Source organism: Periophthalmus magnuspinnatus, chromosome 2, assembly GCF_009829125.3.
Source record: "Periophthalmus magnuspinnatus isolate fPerMag1 chromosome 2, fPerMag1.2.pri, whole genome shotgun sequence".
Lineage (NCBI taxonomy): Eukaryota > Metazoa > Chordata > Actinopteri > Gobiiformes > Gobiidae > Periophthalmus > Periophthalmus magnuspinnatus.
In genome coordinates, this window is record NC_047127.1 from 16,553,445 (window position 1) to 16,565,534 (window position 12,090).

At 42.4% G+C, this 12,090-nt stretch overlaps 1 pseudogene; it reads right to left on the bottom strand.

The window, feature by feature from the left end:
- LOC117381254 (mitogen-activated protein kinase kinase kinase kinase 4-like) overlaps positions 1–12,090 on the bottom strand; it is a 46,628-nt pseudogene that overhangs the window by 21,545 nt on the left and 12,993 nt on the right.

A 12,090-nucleotide genomic window follows, 5' to 3' on the forward strand; every position in this document is an offset into this window, starting at 1 on the left:
TTGACAAAACAAATTCTAAAACGTAGACACACACCATTAGAACGAAGTACATTATATCAAACTTAAAATTAACCCAAAAGAAAATGAACCAATTCCATATTGAAGCATGCATGAAGGAGCAGACGGCAGAGGTGAGGAGGGGGAGGAGCAATGAGGCATAACTAAAGCTAGAGGAATCATAACTGTTGTCATGGTGACTGTAGGAAGAGCAACATCCCAATTGAAAATACTATTAATCAGGGCCAGAAATGTAATTGATTAAAAAGGCCTTAAAAGGACAAAGGTAGTTTTCAAGTCCCAGTAATACAGAGGGCCTGTTCTATCAGAATTATGAAAATGAATATTCACCTCACGTGTGAAAGAAACAAAACACAACTCCAGGTATGTTTGTGATGAGGAAATAACATTAGAAGAGATCAGGAAATAGCATAATATGTGCCCTTTAAACATACTCTATTATTTTGTCATTGTACACAGAACATGGCAGTCTGTTACTGTAGGTTACCATGTTGAAGATTCCTTTAGTTTTCTAACACCTGATTGGGGGAGGAGGACTCACCTTGGGCGGGGTGTCGTCAGTGGGCGGGGCTGGGGGCAGGTGCAGGGGGGGTGGGGGAGAGGGCGTGGCCTGGGGCTCCTGGTTGTTTCGCAGGTGCAGCTGTGCAAAGTTGGATACTGCATTGGCCTCACTGAAGGACTGAGAGCGCGCTACCGGCGGCGGAGGGCAGGGGGCGCTACCGCTGCTGCTGCTTTTCAGAGCGGCCAGGTGAGACCACTGCACCTGAGGGGGTGGGGGGGTGACCACACAGGGGCTGAGTCAAGAGGTGAGGCGAGACATGCCACAAACACAACATGGATACTTCTATAACTGACAACTAGCACTGTGAAGAATGAGACTACAGAAGGAAAATGGCTATGAAGACTTAGTTTGATTTGAATGTTTTTGTGTGGGGAAAATATCATTTATTTGCATTTTAAAAGAACAGCTATTATGCAAAATTGACTTTTTTGAGCTTTTAACCCTGTTATGCCCCCCTAGAAACTATTGTCACGATACTAAAATTTCAAACTCAATTTTGATACTAAAGAATACTAAGGAATTGACTTGATACTCAATAACACAGTAATTTACTCTCTTTCTTCAACATTAAATGGCAGTAATTTATTTTAAATCACCATTTAGGAAAGGTTAATTTCTGTCCTGTGATTAGGACTTTTTTTAGTATCGATACCTGCTCAAATGAGTATGTAGTTTCAATATTACTAAGTAGTATAGATTAGTATCTGATTTTTGATACTTTTGTCAACCCTACTGGAGACTTACCTTTAAAGGTCCTATATTACGCAAAGCTGACTCTTTGTCCAGGTCTGATTCATAGCAAAAGAAAAATATTAAAATTTGTCAACTGGACAAGTTGACAGTTGCTGCTTTACGGCTGCTTGGATGAGCAGCAAAACATCTTCACTCCTACAACATTTTGTCCAGTTGACAGATTTAATATTTTTCTTTTGCTATGGGCCCTTTAACCTTAACCTGTCACAGATAAAACTCCAGACTTCTCTGGTGATGGTTTATAGGGTTAAAAAAAAATGCACAGAACTCATGTGTTCACAACAAACGCATGACTCTATTAGCATAGTATTCACAGGGTCCAGTTGTGCACCTTCTAAATTTTCATTCCTGTTGCGGAACGCGCCTTATAAATTGTTTTCTCCAAATGCAGAAACTATTTTAAGTTACAAAATGTGAAATACTTATCCCAAACTGACAAAAGCATGTTTCCAAGAGAATTAAAGCCACAAAAATGCAAGTATAAAGTGTGGTCACTATATGTACAGCAAGTAAACACACACTCCTCCCTACTTTACTTTCTTTTACTAAAAGAAACTTCTAAACAGTAAACAGTGTCAGTATACGCCTTTACCAAACACCAGTGTATCAGTAAGGAGGATTAAAATGCTTTAGACCTTTTCCTAATCTCTTTCCAACAAACTGAAATCCATTTACTGTGTTCTTTAGTTACTGTCCACACTACATAATGATTATGATTAAACATCTTGTATATCCTACATAAAAGTTATCAAATCAAAACCAATCTGACTTTGAGATTAAATCAGCAGACTGTAAAAAACATGCTATAAAAATGCATTTGAAAAGAATTACTAAGAAAATAACAGATCAGTGTGGTTTAATGTGGGGGTACGGGGTGGGAGGGGGTTTGGAGGAAGGTGAGGGGGATGTTACCTGTGGCTCCATGGGCCTGTGCATTGCGCCCTCTGCTGGCCCATTGGAGAAAGGCTCAGAGGAACGAGGAGGAACTGAAGGTTTGGACGAAGCAGATGTCTGAGGAGAACCCTGTATGTTCTTACGGTAACGCTCATCGGCCTGAGAGAGGGGGAGGAGTGAGAGAGGAGAGAAGGGAGAGGAGAGAGGGAAGGAGGGAGAGAAGAAAGACAGAGAGGGGAGAGAGGAAGGGAGGAGAGAAGAGAGGAGGGAGAGGATAAAGAGGAGAGTGGAGAAGAGAGGAAAGAGGGAGCGAGATGGGGGGGCAGAGGAGAGGGAGAGGGAGGAAAGAAAAGAGAGGGAGAAAGGAAGGAGAGAGGGGAGAGAGATGAGGTAAGACAAAGAAGAGAAGAGAGAGAGAATGAAAGAAAGAGGGAGTCGGCGGGAGAGAGGGAGGAGGAGAGAGGGAGAAAACACAACAGGTTAGGACCAAGCGGAGGAGAGGAGTCGCAGGTACATGAGGTGGATGAGGAGGAGTGAAGAATGGACCTAGAGCCACCTAAAGTGATGCTAAGAACTTAGGATTTATCCCAGATTCTGTGAGTCCGTGACTAAAAAACACAACCACCAAGACAATTTGTCAATACTTTGGCTTTAAGTAACCAACCGATACCAGGGCAGAGACTGAATTTACCTTTAAAACACAAACAAACAATAATTATCAAAATATGTCTTGTGTCATTTATCATAAAGTAACTACAGAACAGCTTTGAAAAAATGTAAGTTTTGGGCCAACATTGTCCAGTAAATCATCTTATTGCACCAGTTTAGAAACCAAAATGGGATACATCTTAGAGCCGATATCCGATACCAGTATCGTATCAGCGCTTCACTGTCTAATATGTTTTCATTTGTTTTCAATGTTTGGGCAACCCTACAGTAAACACACTGGTACAGCAGATAGTCCTCATGTCCCATTCATTCTCCAGTTCTCCTGCACACACCCCTCACATTATTTAGACATTTACAAAGTTTAAAATTAGCCTCAAACATGCTGTGAACACAGAGCCAGAGGAGCAGCCACACACACAAACTGAAACGTCTGAAATTGGATTAAAAACAGTGAGTTGTGTAAGAGCTATGTAAAAACATAAAAACAGCTTTGGTTTGGTTTGTTAGTGCTGCGCAGACGTCCACATGCACCGTAGATCACAAAATGGCCACCGTGACGTCCACATGCACGCGGCGCACACAACACGACCGCTTGCACATCCTCAGAGCTTTAGATACAAAAATGGCTCAGAACAGGAAGAGCAGAGAGGCCAGAGGAGTAGGTTTAACAGTCTGTGAGGGAAGAAAGCCAGATGCCCTTCCCCAGCACAAAGTATGGCTGATCTTTTCTAATATGGTCAAATTAAAGTTAAGTATGTAACTACAGATATGAATCCTGAAAGACTGGCCAGAGAACGTGGCTACAAGTACTTAACGATAATAATAATGGCTTACACTTGTAATGCACTTTTCAAAGCCTCTCAAAGTGCTACACTATAGTCATTATTCATTCACTTCCCCATGCCAAAGATTCCATTCAAAAGACAATAATTCATTTTAAATTGTTAATCGCTTAATTGATTGAAAGACATGCTGGAGGTGTTCTGCATGTATATTTATGGTGGAATGTTCATCAGTTACCATGGTGACACAATGCAAACTGCCAGAAAAGTTGAGACAAACTCAAGAAAAAAATACAAAATTGACTTAAACAGCACATTTTCAGAAGCTTGTGATCAATATGAGCATTCATGGTCCTGGAGTTTGATTTTAAAAGTATCAATACTTTGAAGCTGATGTGATCAACATTTCCTGAGGGGAGAAATGATGCTAACTGGAGACACTACTCTTTTTGAAGCTGTTACTCAAGTTAGACTTGAATCTGAGTTTCATAATCTGACGAGAAAGAGCTGATTTAGCTCAACTACAACAGGTGATTTGTACTTTTAAACAAGTTTCTCTCAAATAACATTACAGTCACTAGCTAGCTAGCATTAGCCAACAGTTTTTCAGTTGTTGGCCCTCACCTTTTTGCTGAAAATCAAACACCTAAGCAAGACCACGAATGCTCCATTTTATATTGGATTTTGAGATTTCAGACAATTACAAAAATTTGACAGCATTTGCCATTGTGTACATTATGTCACAGTAGTAACTGCTGAGCACTGCGCAACAGACATACATGTAGACCACCCCTAGTGTGATGTCACTGCAAAGTATCAACAGAGGTATTTTTGAGCTAACTAACCCAGTTGAATAAATGCCAGATATACAGGTTATTGCCATATGTGGCAAACTGCCTTTCCTCCTTTTTTTGGTTTGTTTATTATAATTTAGATGTAATTTATTTTTATTTACAAAAGGAAGTATATTTTCTTTATTATTTAGGCATTGTATAATCTATTTTCCCTCTCGCTGTGAAGAACGAAGCAAAGTCAAAGCCAGAAACGACCAGAAAAGAGCAGGCAGCAAGAGGCAGGACCAGAGCCGGCGTTCACCTCTCTGATTGGCTGAGCAGGATGACTGACAGCATCTTCAGCCTGAGGAGGGGCGGGGCTCTCGGACTGGGGAGGGGGGCTTGGGGATATGGACTCTGTCTGGACTTTAACTGGATCTGAGGGGTCTAAAGGTAAGGTAGGGTCCATTTCTATTACATGAGCCTGAGGGAGGGTACAGGACTGGTTCAGCGAGGATTTGTGCCAAAGTTTAGATCCAGACCCAGACCCAGACCCAGACTCTGACTCTGACTCGGACTCAACCTGGACTTTACCTGGATCTTGTGGGATCTGTAAAGATTCAGGAGGGTCTATTACGTGGGCTTGGGGCAGGGTAGTCATCTGGTTTAAGTCCTGGTTTAAGTCCTTGTTTTGGGGAGTGGAGGTGACGACTGGTGAGGGGGGTAAGGTCTGGACCAGGGCGGGTTTGGGATCTTGGGTCCCAGGTCCAGATCCAGGTCTAGACCCGGTTTTGGACCCAGTTTTGGACCCGTGCTGCAAGGACAGGAGGTAGGTCTGCTCTTGTTGGAGACGTTTGTGGAGTCGTTCGGCTTTTCGCTGCTCCTCCAACTCTCGCCATTTGAACTCCTGATCACAACCGCCACAGATACAACCAAAATATACCATTTAAATGCATATGACAGATTAGAATACTAATTTTTCTCATTATATTTAAGATTTCCAAAAAAAACGTTCCTAGTTTTATCTAGTTTTCATAATTTTACTTCCTGGTTGGACATGGGCCGCAGATGTTACACATGTAGAGGTAATTCCATAACGATTACCGAGCAACCATAATGTAAACAAGGGCCAAACCTTGACATTTATTCGTATTAGTCTGATCAAAACTATTGTGTAATTTAGACAACACCTTTATTTAGTTAAATGAAGGTTTAAAATAACAGAAAAATGCCTTGCTTACACCTAAACTGTCTCTGCATTTTGGATGGAGTTTCCTGTATTTTTCAACTTTCCTCAAACTGCCACTAAACTGATGTAAAATTATGATGACCATTTATCACAGGCACTATCCACCAAACCAAATCACAGTTAGAACAATACATAAATCTGTCATATGCACTTTAAAGAAAAAAATAAAAATCACCTGATCTGAAATCACACACATTTAAACACGGAAGTAGTAGTAGTAGTAGTAGTAGTAGTAGCAGTAGTAGCAGTAGCAGTAGCAGTAATTAGGTATGGGGCAATATGGATTTCTTGAACCAATATCCGATAGTTGGCTGGCTGCTGTGGCCAATAACCGATATTTAGCTTTTAAAATTCACAACAAAGCCCGCAAATGTATCTTAAGTTGAAGTAAAAATCATAAATAAACTTCAGATTTGCAAAAAATAACACCATGTATTATTCTGGAACATAAAATCATTAGTCGATTTGTAAACTCCTATTTATTCTGTCATATTTTAGCCTAATGTCTCTTTCTATTTCTAGGGATGCATCGATGCAGCTTTTTCAGTTCCAAGATCAATATTATGACTAAGTACAATACCAAATATTAACCGATAGGCATGGAAATAGCACTGATAATATTAAAATACAGTGAACTTACTACACAAGAGATACAGTTGTGTAATGCAATTGTTATTTATTCTTCAAATCCCTAGAGACCAGCTTTGTATTAAGGTCAAAATCAGCCAGTAAATAGTTTTATTACATCCAATTGAAGGCCCAACCAGGACAGTGACTAAAACCGATATCAGAACCAATATCTGATCCAGGTCATTTTTCAGTATCAGTACATCTCTATCTATATCTAAAGTTCCTCATGAGCCTGTTCAAGAGAGAGAAATCTGATCTGATGCACTGAGGACAAACTGGGACTGGGAAAATATGCCAATAAATGTACGATTTTTTTCGATATTCCCCAATACCACTATCTGCAAAAACCCTCTGATAACAAAACTGAAATATTGCCCGTTCCTAGTAGTAGTAGCAGTAGCAGTAGTAGTAGCAGTAGTAGTAGCAGTAGTAGTAGCAGTAGTAGTAGAAGTAGTAGTAGAAGTAGAAGTAGAAGTAGAAGTAGTAGTAGAAGTAGAAGTAGAAGTAGTAGTAGAAGTAGTAGTAGTAGAAGTAGTAGTAGTAGAAGTAGTAGTAGTAGAAGTAGTAGTAGTAGAAGTAGTAGTAGTAGAAGTAGTAGTAGTAGAAGTAGTAGTAGTAGAAGTAGTAGTAGAAGTAGTAGTAGAAGTAGTAGTAGTAGTAGTAGTAGAAGTAGTAGTAGTAGTAGTAGTAGAAGTAGTAGAAGTAGTAGTAGTAGTAGTAGTAGTAGTAGTAGTAGTAGTATCATACCAGTAACATGGCCCATTCCCTCAGCAGTGGTAGTAGTAGTAGTATTTGCAGTAGTAGGAGTAATATTATTATCGTACCAGTAACATAGCCTGTTCTCTCAGAAGTTGCTCCTGTAGCTTCTCGAGGTGTCTCTGCTCCTCCTCCAGCTGTCTGCGGATGTACTCCTGCTAAAGACAACAAACACAATATAAAAACATGAACCACATGACATCTGCAAACTGTACAACCTCGAGTTTAAAGCTATTTTCTCATCTATGTTCGAATATTTCCTCATCACAAATAGATTTGGGGTTGTGTTATTTAGACTGAATTCTTCTCTCAAGCAGAAAACACTCTGTTCCACCTTGTGATGTCATGTGGTAATACAAATGCTCCACTGTGTTTTTAAATTCCATAAACCTCCTCCCTCCTCTCTCTCCTCCCCCACCTCCTCAGTACAGATCTGCTCTCTCTACTCCCTCTCCCCTGCCTCTCCTCTATTCAGTAGAGACCTGCTCTCGGTCGCTCCTCCTCTTCTCCTCCTCCCTCCTCCTCTCCTCCTCTTCTTTCCTTCGTCGGTCCATCTCCTCCATTCGCCTCTTCTCCTCCTGTTCTCTCCGTCTCTGCTCTCTCTCCTGCTGTCGTCTCATCTCTCGCTCACGTCTCTGTTGCTGTGGGATGAAAACGAAACCACAAAAATTATTGACAACATTTACAAACTTGTGATTTATAGTGTGAAAAACATAGGGACTATACATTTGACTCGCTTTTGAAATCGCTGTATGAATGATCCAAACGTCTGCATTTTTTAATAATCTCAGTTACAACTAGGGTTATCAGAAGTTTCAAAAATCAGCTAATAATCGATAATAAATCTAGTATCGACTACTATAGTTAGGACAGAAATGAACCTTTCCTGAATAGTCTTAAACTGTATCAGAACAAGTATAAGACACAGTATACTAGTATACGCCCATGGACCACTATGAACCTACTGGACCACTGAGGGATTACACAGATATAAAGCCACATGGAAATATAAAAGAAAGTACTACAATTTTATGTTGAAAATCACATTCTATTGTCTAAAGAAAGTGTTTTTATCATCTTGGAATCGGAATATATCGTCTATATAGTCTATTTGTTAGAATAAAAATATTTTGACTGCAAGTACCTGCCGATACCAAATATTAACCGATAGGCACGGAAAATGCACTGATATTATTAAAATACAGTGAACTTATTACACGAGATACAGTTGTGTTATGCAACTGTTATTTATTCTTAAAATCGCTACATAACAGCTTTGTATTAAGGCCAGTATATCAGACCCAATATCCGATGCCCAATATTCTCTACTGAGAAAAAGGGATTTGTTTTTATTTATCTGTCTCTTCCTCTGCTTCCTCTCACCTTTCCGTCTCTCCTACTCCTCCTCTCCTCCTCTTTCTCTTCTCTCCTTACATACTTCTATGCCTCTCTCACTGCTCCCTCTTACCTCCGCCCTCTCTTCCCTCTTAAATCCTGCATGTCCCGTCTCTCTCCTCCTCTCTCGTAACCTCCACAAGTCTCCTCCTTTGCTCCTTCCCTCCGTCCTTCCCTCCGTCCTTCCCTCCGTCCTTCCCTCGTCCTTCCTCCGTCCTTCCCTCCGTCCTTCCCTCCGTCCTTCCCTCCGTCCCTCCCCTCCGTCCTCTCCCTCCGTCCTCCCGTCTGTCCTCCCCTCTGTCCTTCCCTCTGTCCTTCCCTCTGTCCTTCCCTCTGTCCTTCCCTCCTCATCTGAACAAGCCTGTTCTGTCTCTTGCAAGCACTGTCTCTCAGTACTTCCTCTTCTCCCACCCCTCTTGTCTCATCCCTTCTTACTTCCTCGAGCCTCCTCCTCTGCTCCTTCTGCTGTTCGATCCTCTTCTGTCTCTCGGCGAGCAGCTGCCTCTTGTACTCCTCCTGCTCTCGGAGTTGTTGTTCTTGGAGAAGTTGTTGTCGTCTCAGAGCTTCCGAGCGTTCCTTGTTTTCCTGCTGCAGACGGATAAAGTCCCGACGCAGCGTGGACTCACCGGGAACGTTCACTATGGAACTGGAACAAGACTAGGGATTAGAGCAGGACTAGAGCAGGACTAGAGCAGGACTAGAGCAGGACTAGAGCAGGACTAGAGCAGGACTAGAGCAGGACTAGAGCAGGACTAGAGCAGGACTAGAGCAGGACTAGAGCAGGACTAGAGCAGGACTAGAGCAGGACTAGAGCAGGACAGAATCCGGCCTACAGCAGGGGCCTAAAGTCTCTCATACCTGGGCTCTCCCTCCTGCTCTGGGGGGTCTTCGTCCTCCTCTTCACTGCCGCTGTACTCATACTCTGTCTCATCTGAAACACAGAACACATAAGTAAATACGCAAAAACTGTTGTCCTGTAGAAAAAAAATGTGTGTTTGAGTAGTATCCATTTGATTCATTGACTTTTATTTGACCAGGGCAGTCCAGGGAAGTACATGTTTTAAGACAGACACAGGCAGAACATGCAAAGGCATGCAAAGGTCATACAGAAAGGCCCAGGAGTCGAACCCGGGACCTTCTTACTGTGAAGCGTGAGTGCTTACAGCTGAACCAGTTGGTCTCTTCCCTCTCTCCTTCCTCCGTCCTCTCCTCTTTTACTCACCCTTCTCTCCTCTCTTCTTTTTGGTGCGGTCGATGTGGTCTTTTAGCTGGATGCGGACTTGTCGTTCGTTGGGTTGGTCTCTGATAAAGGGATGTTTGAGGAGCTGGTCTGTGGGAGGACGCTGCGTGTAATTTTTCACCAAACAGCTCTCGATAAAACTGAAGAACTTCTTAGACCTGACAGAAGAGAAAGGAAAGAGAGGAAAGAAAGGAAAGGGAGGAAAGAGAGGGACAGGGAGAGAAAGGAGACAGAGGAGGAGAGACAGGGCAGGAAAGAGGGAGAGGGAGAAAGACAGGGGGAGGGAGAAGGAGGAAGGAAAGAAAGGGGAAGGAGAGAAGGGAGGATAAGAAGAGAGAGGAAGGGGGGAGGAGAGGGATAGGAGATATATATATAGGGGGGTGAAAGCCAGAGAAAAAGTGAGGGGGAAAAAGAGGAGAGAAGGAAGATAGAGAGGTAGAGCAAGAGATACCAGTCAGATTAAGTGCATCTAAACAAGTTTGTTTAGACTCCTGTTATGTTTTGTACCATTTCTTGGACTTGAGTCTGGGCGGGGGGTTTCTGGGGATAAGAAAGAGGGCCCTCATTGGGTGCATGTCACAAAGAGCTGAAAAAGAAAAGAAAAGACAAAGTTTAATAATAAAAAAAAAATCTAATGTATTTAAATAAATATCAAGATTTAAAATGGTGACTCACGTGGAGCTCCTTCTGCCATCTCTATCGCAGTGATGCCACAAGACCAAAGATCACTCTGAAGGAGAAGAAAAGTCAAGACTTAACCAGGAGACTTAAAGTGGGGACTTCACCATAGTTGTATAGATGTAAAAGACTCACTCTGTAGTCATACGTGGCGTCTGGATTCTCATCACATGCGATCACCTCTGGGGCCATCCAATATGGCGTCCCAATAAATGTGTTCCTCCGACCTACGGTTCGGTCCAACTGAGCCGACACACCAAAGTCCACTGGAAGAGAAGAGAGAATTAAGTTTATGAACCAGGGATCGAACCACGGATCGAACCACAGACCGAACAAAAAGGGACTAACCAGGGACTGAGCCAGGACTAAAAAATTGTACCTACCCAGTTTGACCTCTGCGTTCTCTGTCAATAAAACGTTCTGTCCCTTTATGTCTCTGTGGATGACGTGGTGAGCGTGAAGGTGAGCTAAACCCTGAAAACAAAAATAAAACTTGTAAAGAGGAGCAGTGGCCAGATGGAGCAGTGCCAGAAGAGCAGAGAGTCAGAGGAGCAGAGAGCCAGAGGAGCAGAGAGGCAGAGGACCAGACAGGAGCAGAGCCAGAGGAGCAGACAGGAGCAGAGCCAGAGGAGCAGACAGGAGCAGAGCCAGAGGAGCAGAGAGCCAGAGGAGCAGAGAGCCAGAGGAGCAGAGAGCCAGAGGAGCAGAGAGCCAGAGGAGCAGAGAGCCAGAGGAGCAGAGAGCCAGAGGAGCAGAGAGCCAGAGGAGCAGAGAACCAGAGGAGGCAGAGAACCAGAGGAGCAGAAACAGGAGGTCTCACTCTTAAGATCTCTCTGGAGATATAAGCGATCCAGTCTTCTTTGAGCTGGTTTCCTTTGGTGTTTTTGACCAGGTCTGTGATGGACCCGGCACCACAGAACTCCATCACCAACTACAACAACAAGCACAGTTTACAGGCAAGAAAAAATACAATTAAAAACACTGAAGCTAAAGCTGGTGGTGAAAGCAGATCAGTCCCAATACAGTGAAAGCTCAAATAGTTTATTAATAGAAGTAGTTTTGGCTCCTGGTAAAATAAAATTAACTGTATGTAAGATTTTCATTTAAATTTCACCTGACCTCTTTGTGTCCACAGATAGGGGGTAAACATGTTCAAATATAACTACCAGTAATTGGATTGTGATTTATTCATGATTAAAAAAATATAGGACATAGAGTTGGTGTTTTGTTCAAGATGATTATCCAATGATGATGATGATGATTGTCCAAATCAGAAAGAGCCTCATGAGTCTAATTTTGGGTTGCCAGTTTCAATGTTGGATCTGCAGCCAATCATAAATCAGTGCTAGTGCAGTCTCTGCAGCTTAGTGAGAATGAGAAATACTTGGATGTGTCGTCTATCTGTAGTTCAACGCTCCCAACATAGGTTCAGCTGAGCCTGTAGTACCTCTTTAAACTGCAAGAGGTGGATACATACAGTTCTTATAAATACTGATTTTAAATCACAATGATGATACTAAAACATATCTGTCTTCAAAGTGGGTGCCACACTCTTCATCAGTAAAGTTACACAAAGGAGCTTTAAAATACTGCATGTGTATCATGACTAGGCCTGTCATACATTCTGAGAGAGACGAGCCGACGCTGTGGATGTCGGGGACCCTTGCGCCCAGGGTCCTCTCGCTGGGATA